Consider the following 16,196-nt stretch of genomic DNA (forward strand, 5'->3'; position numbering starts at 1 on the left):
GGGATGTGTTTTGGACTGTTCAGTGGGATGTGTTTCCACTGTTGAGTGGGATGTGTTTCGGACTGTTGAGTGGGGTGTGTTTCGGACTGTTGATTGGGGATGTGTATCGGACTGTTGAGTGGGGTGTGTTTCGCACTGTTGAATGGGGTGTGTTTCGAACTGTTAAGTGGGGTTTGTTTCGGTCTGTTGAGTAGGGATGTGTTTCGGACTATTGTGTTGGATGTGTTTCCGACTGTTGAGTGGGGATGTGTTTCGGACTGTTGAGTGGGATGTGTTTTGGACTGTTGAGGAGGATGTCTTTTGGACTGTTGAGTGCGGATGTGTTTCAGAGAGTTGAGTTGGATGTTTTCAGACTGTTGAGTGGGGTGTGTTTCAGACTGTTGAGTGGGATGTGTTTCGGACTGTTGAGTGCGGATGTGTTTCAGAGAGTTGAGGTGGATGTGTTTTGGACTGTTGAGTTGGGCTGTGTTTTACTCTGTTGAGGTGGATGAGTTTCAGACTGTTGAGTGGGATGTGTTTCGGTCAGTTGAGTGGGGATGAATTTTGGACTGTTGAGTGGGGATGTGTTTTGGACTGTTTAGTGGGGTGTGTTTCGGACTGTTGAGTGGGGTGTGTTTCGGACTGTTGAGTGGGATGTGTTTCGGACTGTTCAGTGGGATGTGTTTCGGACTGTTGAGTGGGGGATGTGTTTCGGACTGTTGAGTGGGATGTGTTTTGGACTGTTGAGTGGGGATGTGTTTCGGACTGTTGAGTGGGATGTGTTTCGGACTGTTGAGTGGGGTGTGTTTCGGACTGTTGAGTGGGGATGTGTTTCGGACTGTTGAGTGGGATGTGTTTCGGACTGTTGAGTGTGATATGTTTCGGACTGTTGAGTGGGATGTTTTTCGGACTTTTGAGTGAGGATGTGTTTCGGACTGTTGAGTGGGGATGTGTTTCGGACTGTTGAGTGGGATGTGTTTCGGAAGGTTGAGTGGGGATGTGTTTCGGACTGTTGAGTGGGATGTGTTTCGGACTGTTGAGTGGGGTGTGTTTCGGACTGTTGAGTGGGATGTGTTTCGGACTGTTCAGTGGGATGTGTTTCGGACTGTTGAGTGGGGGATGTGTTTCGGACTGTTGAGTGGGATGTGTTTCGGACTGTTGAGTGGGGATGTGTTTCGGACTGTTGAGTGGGATGTGTTTCGGACTGTTGAGTGGGGTGTGTTTCGGACTGTTGAGTGGGGATGTGTTTCGGACTGTTGAGTGGGATGTGTTTCGGACTGTTGAGTGGGATGTGTTTCGGACTGTTGACTGGGGATGTGTTTCGGACTGTTGAGTGGGGATGTGTTTTGGACTGTTCAGTGGGGTGTGCTTCGGACTGTTGAGTGGGATGTGTTTCGGTCTGTTGAGTGGGGATGTGTTTTGGACTGTTCAGTGGGGTGTGTTTCACACTGTTGAGTGGGATGTTTTTCGGTCTGTTCAGTGGGGTGTGTGTCGGACTGTTGAAAGGGGTGTGTTTCGGACTGTTAAGTGGGGTTTGTTTCGGTCTCTTGAATAGGGATGTGTTTCGGACTATTGAGTTGGATGGGTTTCGGACTGTTGAGTGGGGATGTGTTTCGGACTGTTGAGTGGGAAGTGTTTCGGACTGTTGAGTGAGATGTGTTTCGGACTGTTGAGTGGGGATGTGTTTCGGACTGTTGAGTGGGGTGTGTTTCGGACTGTTGAGTGGGATGTGTTTCGGACTGTTGAGTGGGATGTGTTTTCGACTGTTGAGTGGGAATGTGTTTCGGACTGTTGAGTGGGGATGTGTTTCGGACTGTTGAGTGGGATGTGTTTTGGACTGTTCAATGGGGTGTGTTTCGGACGGTTGAGTGGGATGTGTTTCAGACTGTTGAGTGGGATGTGTTTCGGACTGTTGAGTGGGATGTGTTTCGGACTGTTGAGTGGGATGTGTTTTCGACTGTTGAGTGGGAATGTGTTTCGGACTGTTGACTGGGGATGTGTTCTGGACTGTTCAGTGGGGTGTGTTTCAGACTGTTTGGCGGGATGTGTTTCGGACTGTTGAGTGGGATGTGTTTCGGTCCATTGAGTGGGATGTGTTTAAGACAGTTGAGTGGGGTGTGTTTTCAGACTGTTGCGTGGGGATGTGTTTCGGACTGTTGAATGGGATCTGTTTTCAGATGGTTGAGTGGGGTGTGTTTCAGACTGTTCAGTGGGCTGTGTTTTGGACTGTTGAGTGGGGAAGTGCTTTGGACTGTTCAGAGGGGTGTGTTTTGGACTGTTGAGTGGGGTGTGTGTCGGACTGTTGAGTGGGATGTGTTTCCGACTGTTGAGTGGGGGAGTGTTTCGGACTGTTGAGTGGGGCTGTGTTTCGGAATGTTCAGTGGGATGTGTTTCGGACTGTTCAGTGGGGTGTGTTTCGGACTGTTCAGTGGGATGTGTTTTCGGACTGTTCATTGGGATCTGTTTCGGACTGTTGAGTGGGATGTGTTTCGGACTGTTGAGTGGGGGAGTGTTTCAGACTGTTGAGTGGGATGTCTTTCGGACTGTTGAGTGGGGATGTGTTTTGGACTGTTCAGTGGGATGTGTTTCCACTGTTGAGTGGGATGTGTTTCGGACTGTTGAGTGGGGATGTGTTTCGGACTGTTGAGTGGGGTGTGTTTCGGACTGTTGATTGGGGATGTGTATCGGACTGTTGAGTGGGGTGTGTTTCGCACTGTTGAGTGGGGTTTGTTTCGGTCTGTTGAGTAGGGATGTGTTTCGGACTATTGTGTTGGATGTGTTTCCGACTGTTGAGTGGGGATGTGTTTCGGACTGTTGAGTGGGATGTGTTTCGGACTGTTGAGTGGGATGTGTTTCGGACTGTTGAGTGTGATGTGTTTCAGAGAGTTGAGGTGGATGTGTTTTGGACTGTTGAGTTGGGCTGTGTTTTACTCTGTTGAGGTGGATGTGTTTCAGACTGTTGAGTGGGATGTGTTTCGGTCAGTTGAGTGGGGATGAATTTTGGACTGTTGAGTGGGGATGTGTTTTGGACTGTTTAGTGGGGTGTGTTTCGGACTGTTGAGTGGGATGTGTTTCGGACTGTTGAGTGTGATGTGTTTCAGAGAGTTGAGGTGGATGTGTTTTGGACTGTTGAGTTGGGCTGTGTTTTACTCTGTTGAGGTGCATGTGTTTCAGACTGTTGAGTGGGATGTGTTTCGGTCAGTTGAGTGGGGAAGAATTTTGGACTGTTGAGTGGGGATGTGTTTTGGACTGTTTAGTGGGGTGTGTTTCGGACTGTTGAGTGGGATGTGTTTCGGACTGTTGAGTGGGATGTGTTTCGGACTGTTGAGTGGGGATGTGTTTCGGACTGTTGAGTGGGATGTGTTTCGGACTGTTCAGTGGGGTGTGTTTCGGACTGTTGAGTGGGATGTGTTTCGGACTGTTGAGTGGGATGTGTTTCGGACTGTTGACTGGGGGTGTGTTTCGGACTGTTGAGTGGGATGTGTTTCGGACTGTTGAGTGGGGATGTGTTTCGGACTGTTGAGTGGGATGTGTTTCGGTCTGTTGAGTAGGGGAGTGTTTCGGAATGTTGAGTGGGCTGTGTTTCACACTGTTGAGTGGGGATGTGTTTCAGACTGTTTAGTGGGATGTGTTTCCGACTGTTGAGTGGGGTGTGGTTCAGACAGTTGAGTGGGGATGTGTTTTGGATTGTTGAGTGGGCTGTGTTTCGGACTGTTGAGTGGGAAGGTGCTTTGGACTGTTCAGTGGGGTGTGCTTTGGACTGTTGAGTGGGGATGTGCTTTGGACTGTTCAGTGGGATGTGTTTCGGACTGTTGAGTGGGGATGAGTTTTGGACTGTTGAGTGGACCGTGTTACAGACTGTTGAGTGGGATGTGTTTCGGACTATTGTGTTGGATGTGTTTCCGACTGTTGAGTGGGGATGTGTTTCGGACTGTTGAGTGGGATGTGTTTCGGACTGTTGAGTGGGATGTGTTTCGGACTGTTGAGTGGGATGTGTTTCGGACTGTTGAGGAGGATGTCTTTTGGACTGTTGAGTGCGGATGTGTTTCAGAGAGTTGAGGTGGATGTGTTTCGGACTGCTGAGTGGGATGTGTTTTGGACTGTTCAATGGGGTGTGTTTCGGACGGTTGAGTGGGATGTGTTTCGGACTGTTGAGTGGGATGTGTTTCGGACTGTTGAGTGGGATGTGTTTCGGACTGTTGAGTGGGATGTGTTTTCGATTGTTGAGTGGGAATGTGTTTCGGACTGTTGACTCGGGATGTGTTCTGGACTGTTCAGTGGGGTGTGTTTCAGACTGTTTAGCGGGATGTGTTTCGGACTGTTGAGTGGGATGTGTTTCGGACCATTGAGTGGGATGTGTTTAAGACAGTTGAGTGGGGTGTGTTTTCAGACTGTTGAGTGGGGATGTGTTTCGGACTGTTGAATGGGATCTGTTTTCAGATGGTTGAGTGGGGTGTGTTTCAGACTCTTCAGTGGGCTGTGTTTTGGACTGTTGAAAGGGGAAGTGCTTTGGACTGTTCAGAGGGGTGTGTTTTGGACTGTTGAGTGGGGTGTGTGTCGGACTGTTGAGTGGGATGAGTTTCCGACTGTTGAGTGGGGGAGTGTTTCGGACTGTTGAGTGGGGCTGTGTTTCGGAATGTTCAGTGGGATGTGTTTCGGACTGTTCAGTGGGGTGTGTTTCGGACTGTTCAGTGGGATGTGTTTTCGGACTGTTCAGTGGGATCTGTTTCGGACTGTTGAGTGGGATGTGTTTCGGACTGTTGAGTGGGGGAGCGTTTCAGACTGTTGAGTGGGATGTCTTTCGGACTGTTGAGTGGGGATGTGTTTTGGACTGTTCAGTGGGATGTGTTTCCACTGTTGAGTGGGATGTGTTTCGGACTGTTGAGTGGGGTGTGTTTCGGACTGTTGATTGGGGATGTGTATCGGACTGTTGAGTGGGGTGTGTTTCGCACTGTTGAATGGGGTGTGTTTCGAACTGTTAAGTGGGGTTTGTTTCGGTCTGTTGAGTAGGGATGTGTTTCGGACTATTGTGTTGGATGTGTTTCCGACTGTTGAGTGGGGATGTGTTTCGGACTGTTGAGTGGGATGTGTTTTGGACTGTTGAGGAGGATGTCTTTTGGACTGTTGAGTGCGGATGTGTTTCAGAGAGTTGAGTTGGATGTTTTCAGACTGTTGAGTGGGGTGTGTTTCAGACTGTTGAGTGGGATGTGTTTCGGACTGTTGAGTGCGGATGTGTTTCAGAGAGTTGAGGTGGATGTGTTTTGGACTGTTGAGTTGGGCTGTGTTTTACTCTGTTGAGGTGGATGAGTTTCAGACTGTTGAGTGGGATGTGTTTCGGTCAGTTGAGTGGGGATGAATTTTGGACTGTTGAGTGGGGATGTGTTTTGGACTGTTTAGTGGGGTGTGTTTCGGACTGTTGAGTGGGATGTGTTTCGACTGTTGAGTGGGATGTGTTTCGGACTGTTGAGTGGGGATGTGTTTCAGACTGTTGAGTGGGATGTGTTTCGGACTGTTGAGTGGGGTGTGTATCGGACTGTTGAGTGGGATGTGTTTCGGACTGTTGAGTGGGATGTGTTTCGGACTGTTGACTGGGGGTGTGTTTCGGACTGTTGAGTGGGATGTGTTTCGGACTGTTGAGTGGGGATGTGTTTCGGACTGTTGAGTGGGATGTGTTTCGGTCTGTTGAGTGGGGGAGTGTTTCGGAATGTTGAGTGGGCTGTGTTTCACACTGTTGAGTGGGGATGTGTTTCCGACTGTTGAGTGGGGTGTGGTTGAGACAGTTGAGTGGGGATGTGTTTTGGACTGTTGAGTGGGCTGTGTTTCAGACTGTTGAGTGGGGAGGTGCTTTGGACTGTTCAGTGGGGTGTGCTTTGGACTGTTGAGTGGGGATGTGCTTTGGACTGTTGAGTGGGATGTGCTTTGGACTGTTCAGTGGGATGTGTTTCGGACTGTTGAGTGGGGATGAGTTTCGGACTGTTGAGTGGACCGTGTTACAGACTGTTGAGTGGGGTGTGTTTCGGAATGTTGAGTGGGGCTGTGTTTAAGACTGTTCAGTGGGATGTGTTTCGAATTGTTCAGTGGGATGTGTTTTGGGCTGTTCAGTGGGGTGTGTTTCGGACTGTTGACTGGGATGTGTCTCGGACTGTTGAGTGGGATGTGTTTCAGACAGTTGCGCGGGGTGTGTTTTCACACTGTTGAGTGGGGATGTGTTTCGGACTGTTGAGTGGGATGTGTTTCGGACTGTTGAGTGGGGATGTGTTTTGGACTGTTGAGTGGGATGAGTTTCGGACCGTTGAGTGGGGATGTGTTTTGGGCTGTTCATTGGGGTGTGTTTTGACCTATTGAGTGGGGTGTGTTTTGGACTGTTGAGTGGGGATGTGTTTCGCACTGTTGAGTGGGATGTGTTTCGGACTGTTGAGTGGGGGAGTGTTTCAGACTGTTGAGTGGGATGTGTTTCGGTCTGTTGAGTGGGGATGTGTTTTGGACTGTTCAGTGGGGTGTGTTTCACACTGTTGAGTGGGATGTTTTTCGGTCTGTTCAGTGGGGTGTGTGTCGGACTGTTGAAAGGGGTGTGTTTCGGACTGTTAAGTGGGGTTTGCTTCGGTCTCTTGAGTAGGGATGTGTTTCGGACTATTGAGTTGGATGGGTTTCGGACTGTTGAGTGGGGATGTGTTCCGGACTGTTGACTGGGGATGTGTTCTGGACTGTTCAGTGGGGTGTGTTTCAGACTGTTTAGCGGGATGTGTTTCGGACTGTTGAGTGGGATGTGTTTCGGACCATTGAGCGGGATGTGTTTAAGACAGTTGAGTGGGGTGTGTTTTCAGACTGTTGAGTGGGGATGTGTTTCGGACTGTTGAATGGGATCTGTTTTCAGATGGTTGAGTGGGGTGTGTTTCAGACTGTTCAGTGGGGTGTGTTTCGGACTGCTGAGTGGGGAGGTGCTTTGGACTGTTCAGGGGGGTGTGTTTTGGACTGTTGAGTGGGGTGTGTGTCAAACTGTTGAGTGGGATGTGTTTCCGACTGTTGAGTGGGGGAGTGTTTCGGACTGTTGAGGGCGATGTGTTTCAGACTGTTGAGTGGGATGTGTTTCGGACTGTTGAGTGGACTGTGCTTGAGACTGTTGAGTGGGGTGTGTTTCGGACTGTTGAGTGGGGCTGTGTTTCGGAATGTTCAGTGGGATGTGCTTCGGATTGTTGAGTGGGATGTGTTTTAGGCTGTTCAGTGGGGTGTGTTTCGGACTGTTCAGTGGGATGTGTTTTCGGACTGTTCAGTGGGATGTCTTTCAGACTGTTGAGTGGGGATGTGTTTTGGACTGTTGAATGGGGATGTGTTTCGGACTGTTGAGTGGGGTGTGTTTCGCACTGTTGAGTGGAATATTTTTCGGACTGTTCAGTGGGGTGTGTGTCGGACTGTTGAATGGGGTGTGTTTCGAACTGTTAAGTGGGGTTTGTTTCGGTCTGTTGAGTAGGGATGTGTTTCGGACTATTGAGTTGGATGTGTTTCCGACTGTTGAGTGGGGATGTGTTTCGGACTGTTGAGTGGGATGTGTTTCGGATTGTTGAGTGGGATGTGTTTCAGAGAGTTGAGTGCGATGTTTTCAGACTGTTGAGTGGGGTGTGTTTCGGACTGTTGAGTGGGATGTGTTTCGGACCGTTGAGAGGGATGTGTTTCAGACTGTTGAGTGCGAATGTGTTTCGGACTGTTGAGTGGGGATGTGCTTTGGACTGTTCAGTGGGATGTGTTTCGGACTGTTAAGTGGGATGTGTTTCAGACTGTTCAGTGGGATGTGTTTCGGATTGTTCAGTGGGATGTGTTTTGGGCTGTTGGGTGTGGGTGTGTTTCAGACTGTTGAGTGGGATGTGTTTCGGACTGTTGAGTGGGATGTGTTTCGGACCGTTGAGTGGGGATGTGTTTAGGGCTGTTCAGTGGGGTGTGTTTTGACCTGTTGAGTGGGATGTGTTTTGGACTGTTGAGTGGGGATGTGTTTCGGACTGTTCAGTGGGATGTGTTTCAGACTGTTGATGTGGGGGAGTGTTTTGCACTGTTTAGTGGGAAGTGTTTCGGACTGTTGTGTGGGGATGTGTTTTAGAGTGTTCATTGGGGTGTGTTTCGGACTGTTGAGTGGGATGTGTTTCCGACTGTTGAGTGGGGGAGTGTTTCGGACTGTGGAGTTAGGCTGTATTTTACTTTGTTGAGGGGGATGTGTTTCGGACTGTTGAGTGTGATCTGTTTTCAGACTGTTGTGTGGGGTGTGTTTCGGACGTTTGAGCGGGATGTGTTTCGGACTGTTGAGTGGGGATGAGTTTCGGACTGTTGAGTGGGATATGTTTCGGACTGTTGACTGGGGATGTGCTTTGGACCGTTCAGTGGGATGTGTTTTGGACTGTTGACTGGGGATGTGTTTCGGACTGTTGAGTGGGGGAGTGTTTCAGACTGTTGAGTGGGATGTGTTTCGGTCTGTTGAGTGGGGATGTGTTTTGGACTGTTCAGTGGGGTGTGTTTCACACTGTTGCGTGGGATGTTTTTCGGTCTGTTCAGTAGGGTGTGTGTCGGACTGTTGAAAGGGGTGTGTTTCGGACTGTTAAGTGGGGTTTGTTTCGGTCTCTTGAGTAGGGATGTGTTTCGGTATATTGAGTTGGATGGGTTTCGGACTGTTGAGTGGGGATGTGTTCCGGACTGTTGAGTGAGGATGTGTTTCGGACTGTTGAGTGGGGTGTGTTTCGGACTGTTGAGTGGGATGTGTTTCGGACTGTTGAGTGGGATGTGTTTTCGACTGTTGAGTGGGAATGTGTTTCGGACTGTTGAGTGAGGATGTGTTTCGGACTGTTGAGAGGGATGTGTTTTGGACTGTTCAATGGGGTGTGTTTCGGACGGTTGAGTGGGATGTGTTTCGGACTGTTGAGTGGGATGTGTTTCGGACTGTTGAGTGGATGTGTTTTCGACTGTTGAGTGGGATGTGTTTCGGACCATTGAGTGGGATGTGTTTAAGACAGTTGAGTGGGGTGTGTTTTCAGACTGTTGAGTGGGGATGTGTTTCGTACTGTTGAATGGGATCTGTTTTCAGATGTTTGAGTGGGGTGTGTTTCAGACTGTTCAGTGGGCTGTGTTTTGGACTGTTGAGTGGGGAGGTGCTTTGGACTGTTCAGTGGGGTGTGTTTTGGACTGTTGAGTGGGAATGTGTTTCGGACTGTTGAGTGAGGATGTGTTTCGGACTGTTGAGAGGGATGTGTTTTGGACTGTTCAATGGGGTGTGTTTCGGACGGTTGAGTGGGATGTGTTTCGGACTGTTGAGTGGGGATGAGTTTCGGAATGTTGAGTGGGATATGTTTCGGACTGTTGACTGGGGATGTGTTTTGGACTGTTCAGTGGGATGTGTTTTGGACTGTTGACTGGGGATGTGTTTCGGACTGTTGACTGGGGATGAGTTTTGGACTGTTGAGTGGGATGTGTTTCGGACTGTTGACTTGGGATGAGTTTTGGACTGTTGAGTGGGATGTGTTTCGGACTGTTGACTGGGGATGAGTTTTGGACTGTTGAGTGTGGATGTGTTTTGCACTGTTCAGTGGGATGTGTTTTGGGCTGTTCAGTGGGGTGTGTTTCGGACTGTTGAGTGGGATGTGTTTTGGACTGTTGAGTGGGATGAGTTTCAGACTGTTGAGTGTGGTGTGTTTCGGACTGTTGCGTGAGATCTGTTTTCCAACTGTTGAGTGGGGTGTGTTTCGGACGGTTGAGTGGGATGTGTTTCGGACTGTTGAGTGGAGATGTGTTTTGGGCTGTTCAGTGGGGTGTGTTTTGACCTGTTGAGTGGGGTGTGTTTTGGACTGTTGAGTGGGGATGTGTTTCGGACTGTTGAGTGGGAAGTGTTTCGGACTGTTGAGTGGGGGAGTGTTTCAGACTGTTGAGTGGGATGTGTTTCGGACTGTTGAGTGGGGGAGTATTTCAGACTGTTGAGTGGGATGTGTTTCGGTCTGTTGAGTGGGGTTGTGTTTTGGACTGTTCAATGGGGTGTGTTTCACACTGTTGAGTGGGATGTTTTTCGGTCTGTTCAGTAAGGTGTGTGTCGGACTGTTGAAAGGGGTGTGTTTCAGACTGTTAAGTGGGGTTTGTTTCGGTCTCTTGAGTAGGGATGTGTTTCGGACTATTGAGTTGGATGGGTTTCGGACTGTTGAGTGGGGATGTGTTTCGGACTGTTGAGTGGGGCTGTGTTTCGGAATGTTCAGTGGGATGTGTTTCGGACTGTTCAGTGGGATATGTTTCGGACTGTTGAGTGGGATGTGTTTCCTGACTGTTGAGTGGGATGTGTTTCGGACTGTTGAGTGGGGATGTGTTTTGGACTGTTCAGTGGGATGTGTTTCCACTGTTGAGTGGGATGTTTTTCGGTCTGTTCAGTGGGGTGTGTGTCGGACTGTTGAAAGGGGTATCTTTCGGACTGTTGAGTGGGGATGTGTTTTGGACTGTTCAGGGGGGTGTGTTTCGGACTGTTGAGTGGGATGTGTTTCGGACTGTTGAGTGGGATGTGTTTCGGACTGTTGAGTGGGGGAGTGTTTCGGAATGTTGAGTGGGGATGTGTTTCACACTGTTGAGTGGGGATGTGTTTCAGACTGTTGAGTGGGGTGTGTCTCTGACTGTTCAGTGGGGTGTGGTTCAGACAGTTGAGTGGGGATGTGTTTTGGACTGTTGAGTGGGCTGTGTTTCGGACTGTTGAGTGGGGAGGTGCTTTGGACTGTTCAGTGGGGTGTGCTTTGGACTGTTGAGTGGGGATGTGCTTTGGACTGTTCAGTGGGATGTGTTTCGGACTGTTGAGTGGGGATGAGTTTTGGACTGTTGAGTGGACTGTGTTTCAGACTGTTGAGTGGGGTGTGTTTCGGATTGTTGAGTGGGGCTGTGTTTCAGACTGTTCAGTGGGATGTGTTTCGGACTGTTCAGTGGGATGTGTTTCGGACTGTTCAGTGGGGTGTGTTTCGGACTGTTGAGTGGGATGTGTCTCGGACTGTTGAGTGGGATGTGTTTCAGACAGTTGAGTGGGGTGTGTTTTCACACTGTTGAGTGGGGATGTGTTTAAGACAGTTGAGTGGGATGTGTTTCGGACTGTTGAGTGGGGTGTGTGTCGGACTGTTGAGTGGGATGTGTTTCCGACTGTTGAGTGGGGGAGTGTTTCGGACTGTTGAGTGGGGCTGTGTTTCAGAATGTTCAGTGGGATGTGTTTCGGACTGTTCAGTGGGGTGTGTTTCGGACTGTTCAGTGGGAAGTGTTTTCGGACTGTTCAGTGGGATCTGTTTCGGACTGTTGAGTGGGATGTGTTTCGGACTGTTGAGTGGGGTTGTGTTTCGGACTGTTGAGTAGGGATGTGTTTCGGACTGTTGAGTGGGATGTGTTTCGGTCTGTTGAGTGGGGGAGTGTTTCGGAATGTTGAGTGGGGTGTGTTTCACACTGTTGAGAGGGGATGTGTTTCAGACTGTTGAGTGGGGTGTGTTTCTGACTGTTGAGTGGGGTGTGGTTCAGACAGTTGAGTGGGGATGTGTTTTGGACTGTTGAGTGGGCTGTGTTTCGCACTGTTGAGTGGGGAGTTGCTTTGGACTGTTCAGTGGGGTGTACTTTGGACTGTTGAGTGGGGATGTGCTTTGGACTGTTCAGTGGGATGTGTTTCGGACTGTTGAGTGGGGATGAGTTTTGGACTGTTGAGTGGACTGTGTTTCAGACTGTTGAGTGGGGTGTGTTTCGGATTGTTGAGTGGGGCTGTGTTTCAGACTGTTCAGTGGGATGTGTTTCGGACAGTTCAGTGGGATGTGTTTCGGACTGTTCAGTGGGGTGTGTTTCGGACTGTTGAGTGGGATGTGTCTCGGACTGTTCAGTGGGATGTGTTTCAGACAGTTGAGTGGGGTGTGTTTTCACACTGTTGAGTGGGGATGTGTTTAAGACAGTTGAGTGGGATGTGTTTCGCACTGTTGAGTGGGATGTGTTTCGGACTGTTGAGTGGGGGAGTATTTCAGACTGTTCAGTGGGATGTGTTTCGGATTGTTCAGTGGGATGTGTTTTGGGCTGTTGAGTGGGGGTGTGTTTCAGACTGTTGAGTGGGATGTGTTTCAGACTGTTGAGTGGGATGTGTTTCGGACTGTTGAGTGGGATGTGTTTCAGACCGTTGAGTGGGGATGTGTTTAGGGCTGTTCAGTGGGGTGTGTTTTGACCTGTTGAGTGGGATGTGTTTTGGACTGTTGAGTGGGGATGTGTTTCGGACTGTTCAGTGGGATGTGTTTCAGACTGTTGATGTGGGGGAGTGTTTTGCACTGTTTAGTGGGAAGTGTTTCGGACTGTTGTGTGGGGATGTGTTTTAGACTGTTCATTGGGGTGTGTTTCGGACTGTTGAGTGGGATGTGTTTCCGACTGTTGAGTGGGGGAGTGTTTCGGACTGTGGAGTTAGGCTGTATTTTACTTTGTTGAGGGGGATGTGTTTCGGACTGTTGAGTGTGATCTGTTTTCAGACTGTTGTGTGGGGTGTGTTTCGGACGTTTGAGCGGGATGTGTTTCGGACTGTTGAGTGGGGATGAGTTTCGGACTGTTGAGTGGGATATGTTTCGGACTGTTGAGTGGGGATGTGTTTTGGACTGTTCAGTGGGGTGTGTTTCACACTGTTGAGTGGGATGTTTTTCGGTCTGTTCAGTAGGGTGTGTGTCGGACTGTTGAAATGGGTGTGTTTCGGACTGTTAAGTGGGGTTTGTTTCGGTCTCTTGAGTAGGGATGTATTTCGGTATATTGAGTTGGATGGGTTTCGAACTGTTGAGTGGGGATGTGTTCCGGACTGTTGAGTGAGGATGTGTTTCGGACTGTTGAGTGGGGTGTGTTTCGGACTGTTGAGTGGGATGTGTTTCGGACTGTTGAGTGGGATGTGTTTTCGACTGTTGAGTGGGAATGTGTTTCGGACTGTTGAGTGAGGATGTGTTTCGGACTGTTGAGAGGGATGTGTTTTGGACTGTTCAATGGGGTGTGTTTCGGATGGTTGAGTGGGATGTGTTTTGGACTGTTGAGTGGGATGTGTTTCGGACTGTTGAGTGGATGTGTTTTCGACTGTTGAGTGGGATGTGTTTCGGACCATTGAGTGGGATGTGTTTAAGACAGTTGAGTGGGGTGTGTTTTCAGACTGTTGAGTGGGGATGTGTTTCGTACTGTTGAATGGGATCTGTTTTCAGATGTTTGAGTGGGGTGTGTTTCAGACTGTTCAGTGGGCTGTGTTTTGGACTGTTGAGTGGGGAGGTGCTTTGGACTGTTCAGTGGGGTGTGTTTTGGACTGTTGAGTGGGAATGTGTTTCGGACTGTTGAGTGAGGATGTGTTTCGGACTGTTGAGAGGGATGTGTTTTGGACTGTTCAATGGGGTGTGTTTCGGACGGTTGAGTGGGATGTGTTTCGGACTGTTGAGTGGGATGTGTTTCGGACTGTTGAGTGGGATGTGTTTCGGACTGTTGAGTGGATGTGTTTTCAGACTGTTGAGTGGGGATGTGTTTCGTACTGTTGAATGGGATCTGTTTTCAGATGTTTGAGTGGGGTGTGTTTCAGACTGTTCAGTGGGCTGTGTTTTGGACTGTTGAGTGGGGAGGTGCTTTGGACTGTTCAGTGGGGTGTGTTTTGGACTGTTGAGTGGGAATGTGTTTCGGACTGTTGAGTGAGGATGTGTTTCGGACTGTTGAGAGGGATGTGTTTTGGACTGTTCAATGGGGTGTGTTTCGGACGGTTGAGTGGGATGTGTTTCGGACTGTTGAGTGGGATGTGTTTCGGACTGTTGAGTGGGATGTGTTTCGGACTGTTGAGTGGATGTGTTTTCGACTGTTGAGTGGGATGTGTTTCGGACCATTGAGTGGGATGTGTTTAAGACAGTTGAGTGGGGTGTGTTTTCAGACTGTTGAGTGGGGATGTGTTTCGTACTGTTGAATGGGATCTGTTTTCAGATGTTTGAGTGGGGTGTGTTTCAGACTGTTCAGTGGGCTGTGTTTTGGACTGTTGAGTGGGGAGGTGCTTTGGACTGTTCAGTGGGGCGTGTTTTGGACTGTTGAGTGGGGTGTGTGTCGGACTGTTGAGTGGGATGTGTTTCGGACTGTTGAGTCGGGGAGTGTTTCGGACTGTTGAGTGGGGCTGTGTTTCGGAATGTTCAGTGGGATTTGTTTCGGACTGTTCAGTGGGGTGTGTTTCGGACTGTTCAGTGGGATGAGTTTCCTGACTGTTGAGTGGGATGTGTTTCGGACTGTTGAGTGGGGATGTGTTTTGGACTGTTCAGTGGGATGTGTTTCCACTGTTGAGTGGGATGTTTTTCGGTCTGTTCAGTGGGGTGTGTGTCGGACTGTTGAAAGGGGTATCTTTCGGACTGTTGAGTGGGGATGTGTTTTGGACTGTTCAGGGGGGTGTGTTTCGGACTGTTGAGTGGGATGTGTTTCGGACTGTTGAGTGGGATGTGTTTCGGACTGTTGAGTGGGGGAGTGTTTCGGAATGTTGAGTGGGGATGTGTTTCACACTGTTGAGTGGGGATGTGTTTCAGACTGTTGAGTGGGGTGTGTCTCTGACTGTTCAGTGGGGTGTGGTTCAGACAGTTGAGTGGGGATGTGTTTTGGACTGTTGAGTGGGCTGTGTTTCGGACTGTTGAGTGGGGAGGTGCTTTGGACTGTTCAGTGGGGTGTGCTTTGGACTGTTGAGTGGGGATGTGCTTTGGACTGTTCAGTGGGATGTGTTTCGGACTGTTGAGTGGGGATGAGTTTTGGACTGTTGAGTGGACTGTGTTTCAGACTGTTGAGTGGGGTGTGTTTCGGATTGTTGAGTGGGGCTGTGTTTCAGACTGTTCAGTGGGATGTGTTTCGGACTGTTCAGTGGGGTGTGTTTCGGACTGTTGAGTGGGATGTGTCTCGGACTGTTGAGTGGGATGTGTTTCAGACAGTTGAGTGGGGTGTGTTTTCACACTGTTGAGTGGGGATGTGTTTAAGACAGTTGAGTGGGATGTGTTTCGGACTGTTGAGTGGGGTGTGTGTCGGACTGTTGAGTGGGATGTGTTTCCGACTGTTGAGTGGGGGAGTGTTTCGGACTGTTGAGTGGGGCTGTGTTTCAGAATGTTCAGTGGGATGTGTTTCGGACTGTTCAGTGGGGTGTGTTTCGGACTGTTCAGTGGGAAGTGTTTTCGGACTGTTCAGTGGGATCTGTTTCGGACTGTTGAGTGGGATGTGTTTCGGACTGTTGAGTGGGGTTGTGTTTCGGACTGTTGAGTAGGGATGTGTTTCGGACTGTTGAGTGGGATGTGTTTCGGTCTGTTGAGTGGGGGAGTGTTTCGGAATGTTGAGTGGGGTGTGTTTCACACTGTTGAGAGGGGATGTGTTTCAGACTGTTGAGTGGGGTGTGTTTCTGACTGTTGTGTGGGGTGTGTTTCGGACGTTTGAGCGGGATGTGTTTCGGACTGTTGAGTGGGGATGAGTTTCGGACTGTTGAGTGGGATATGTTTCGGACTGTTGACTGGGGATGTGCTTTGGACCGTTCAGTGGGATGTGTTTTGGACTGTTGACTGGGGATGTGTTTCGGACTGTTGAGTGGGGGAGTGTTTCAGACTGTTGAGTGGGATGTGTTTCGGTCTGTTGAGTGGGGATGTGTTTTGGACTGTTCAGTGGGGTGTGTTTCACACTGTTGCGTGGGATGTTTTTCGGTCTGTTCAGTAGGGTGTGTGTCGGACTGTTGAAAGGGGTGTGTTTCGGACTGTTAAGTGGGGTTTGTTTCGGTCTCTTGAGTAGGGATGTGTTTCGGTATATTGAGTTGGATGGGTTTCGGACTGTTGAGTGGGGATGTGTTCCGGACTGTTGAGTGAGGATGTGTTTCGGACTGTTGAGTGGGGTGTGTTTCGGACTGTTGAGTGGGATGTGTTTTGGACTGTTGAGTGGGATGTGTTTTCGACTGTTGAGTGGGAATGTGTTTCGGACTGTTGAGTGAGGATGTGTTTCGGACTGTTGAGAAGGATGTGTTTTGGACTGTTCAATGGGGTGTGTTTCGGACTGTTGAGCGGGATGTGTTTTGGACTGTTCAATGGGATGTGTTTCGGACTGTTGAGTGGGGCTGTGTTTCGGAATGATCAGTGGGATGTGCTTCGGATTGTTCAGTGGGGTGTGTTTTGACCTGTTGAGTGGGGTGTGTTTTGGACTGTTGAGTGGGATGTGTTTCGCACTGTTGAGTGGGGGAGTGTTTCAGACTGTTCAGTGGG

The sequence above is a fragment of the Mobula birostris genome, chromosome 12, assembly GCF_030028105.1.
Source record: "Mobula birostris isolate sMobBir1 chromosome 12, sMobBir1.hap1, whole genome shotgun sequence".
Classification (NCBI taxonomy): domain Eukaryota; kingdom Metazoa; phylum Chordata; class Chondrichthyes; order Myliobatiformes; family Myliobatidae; genus Mobula; species Mobula birostris.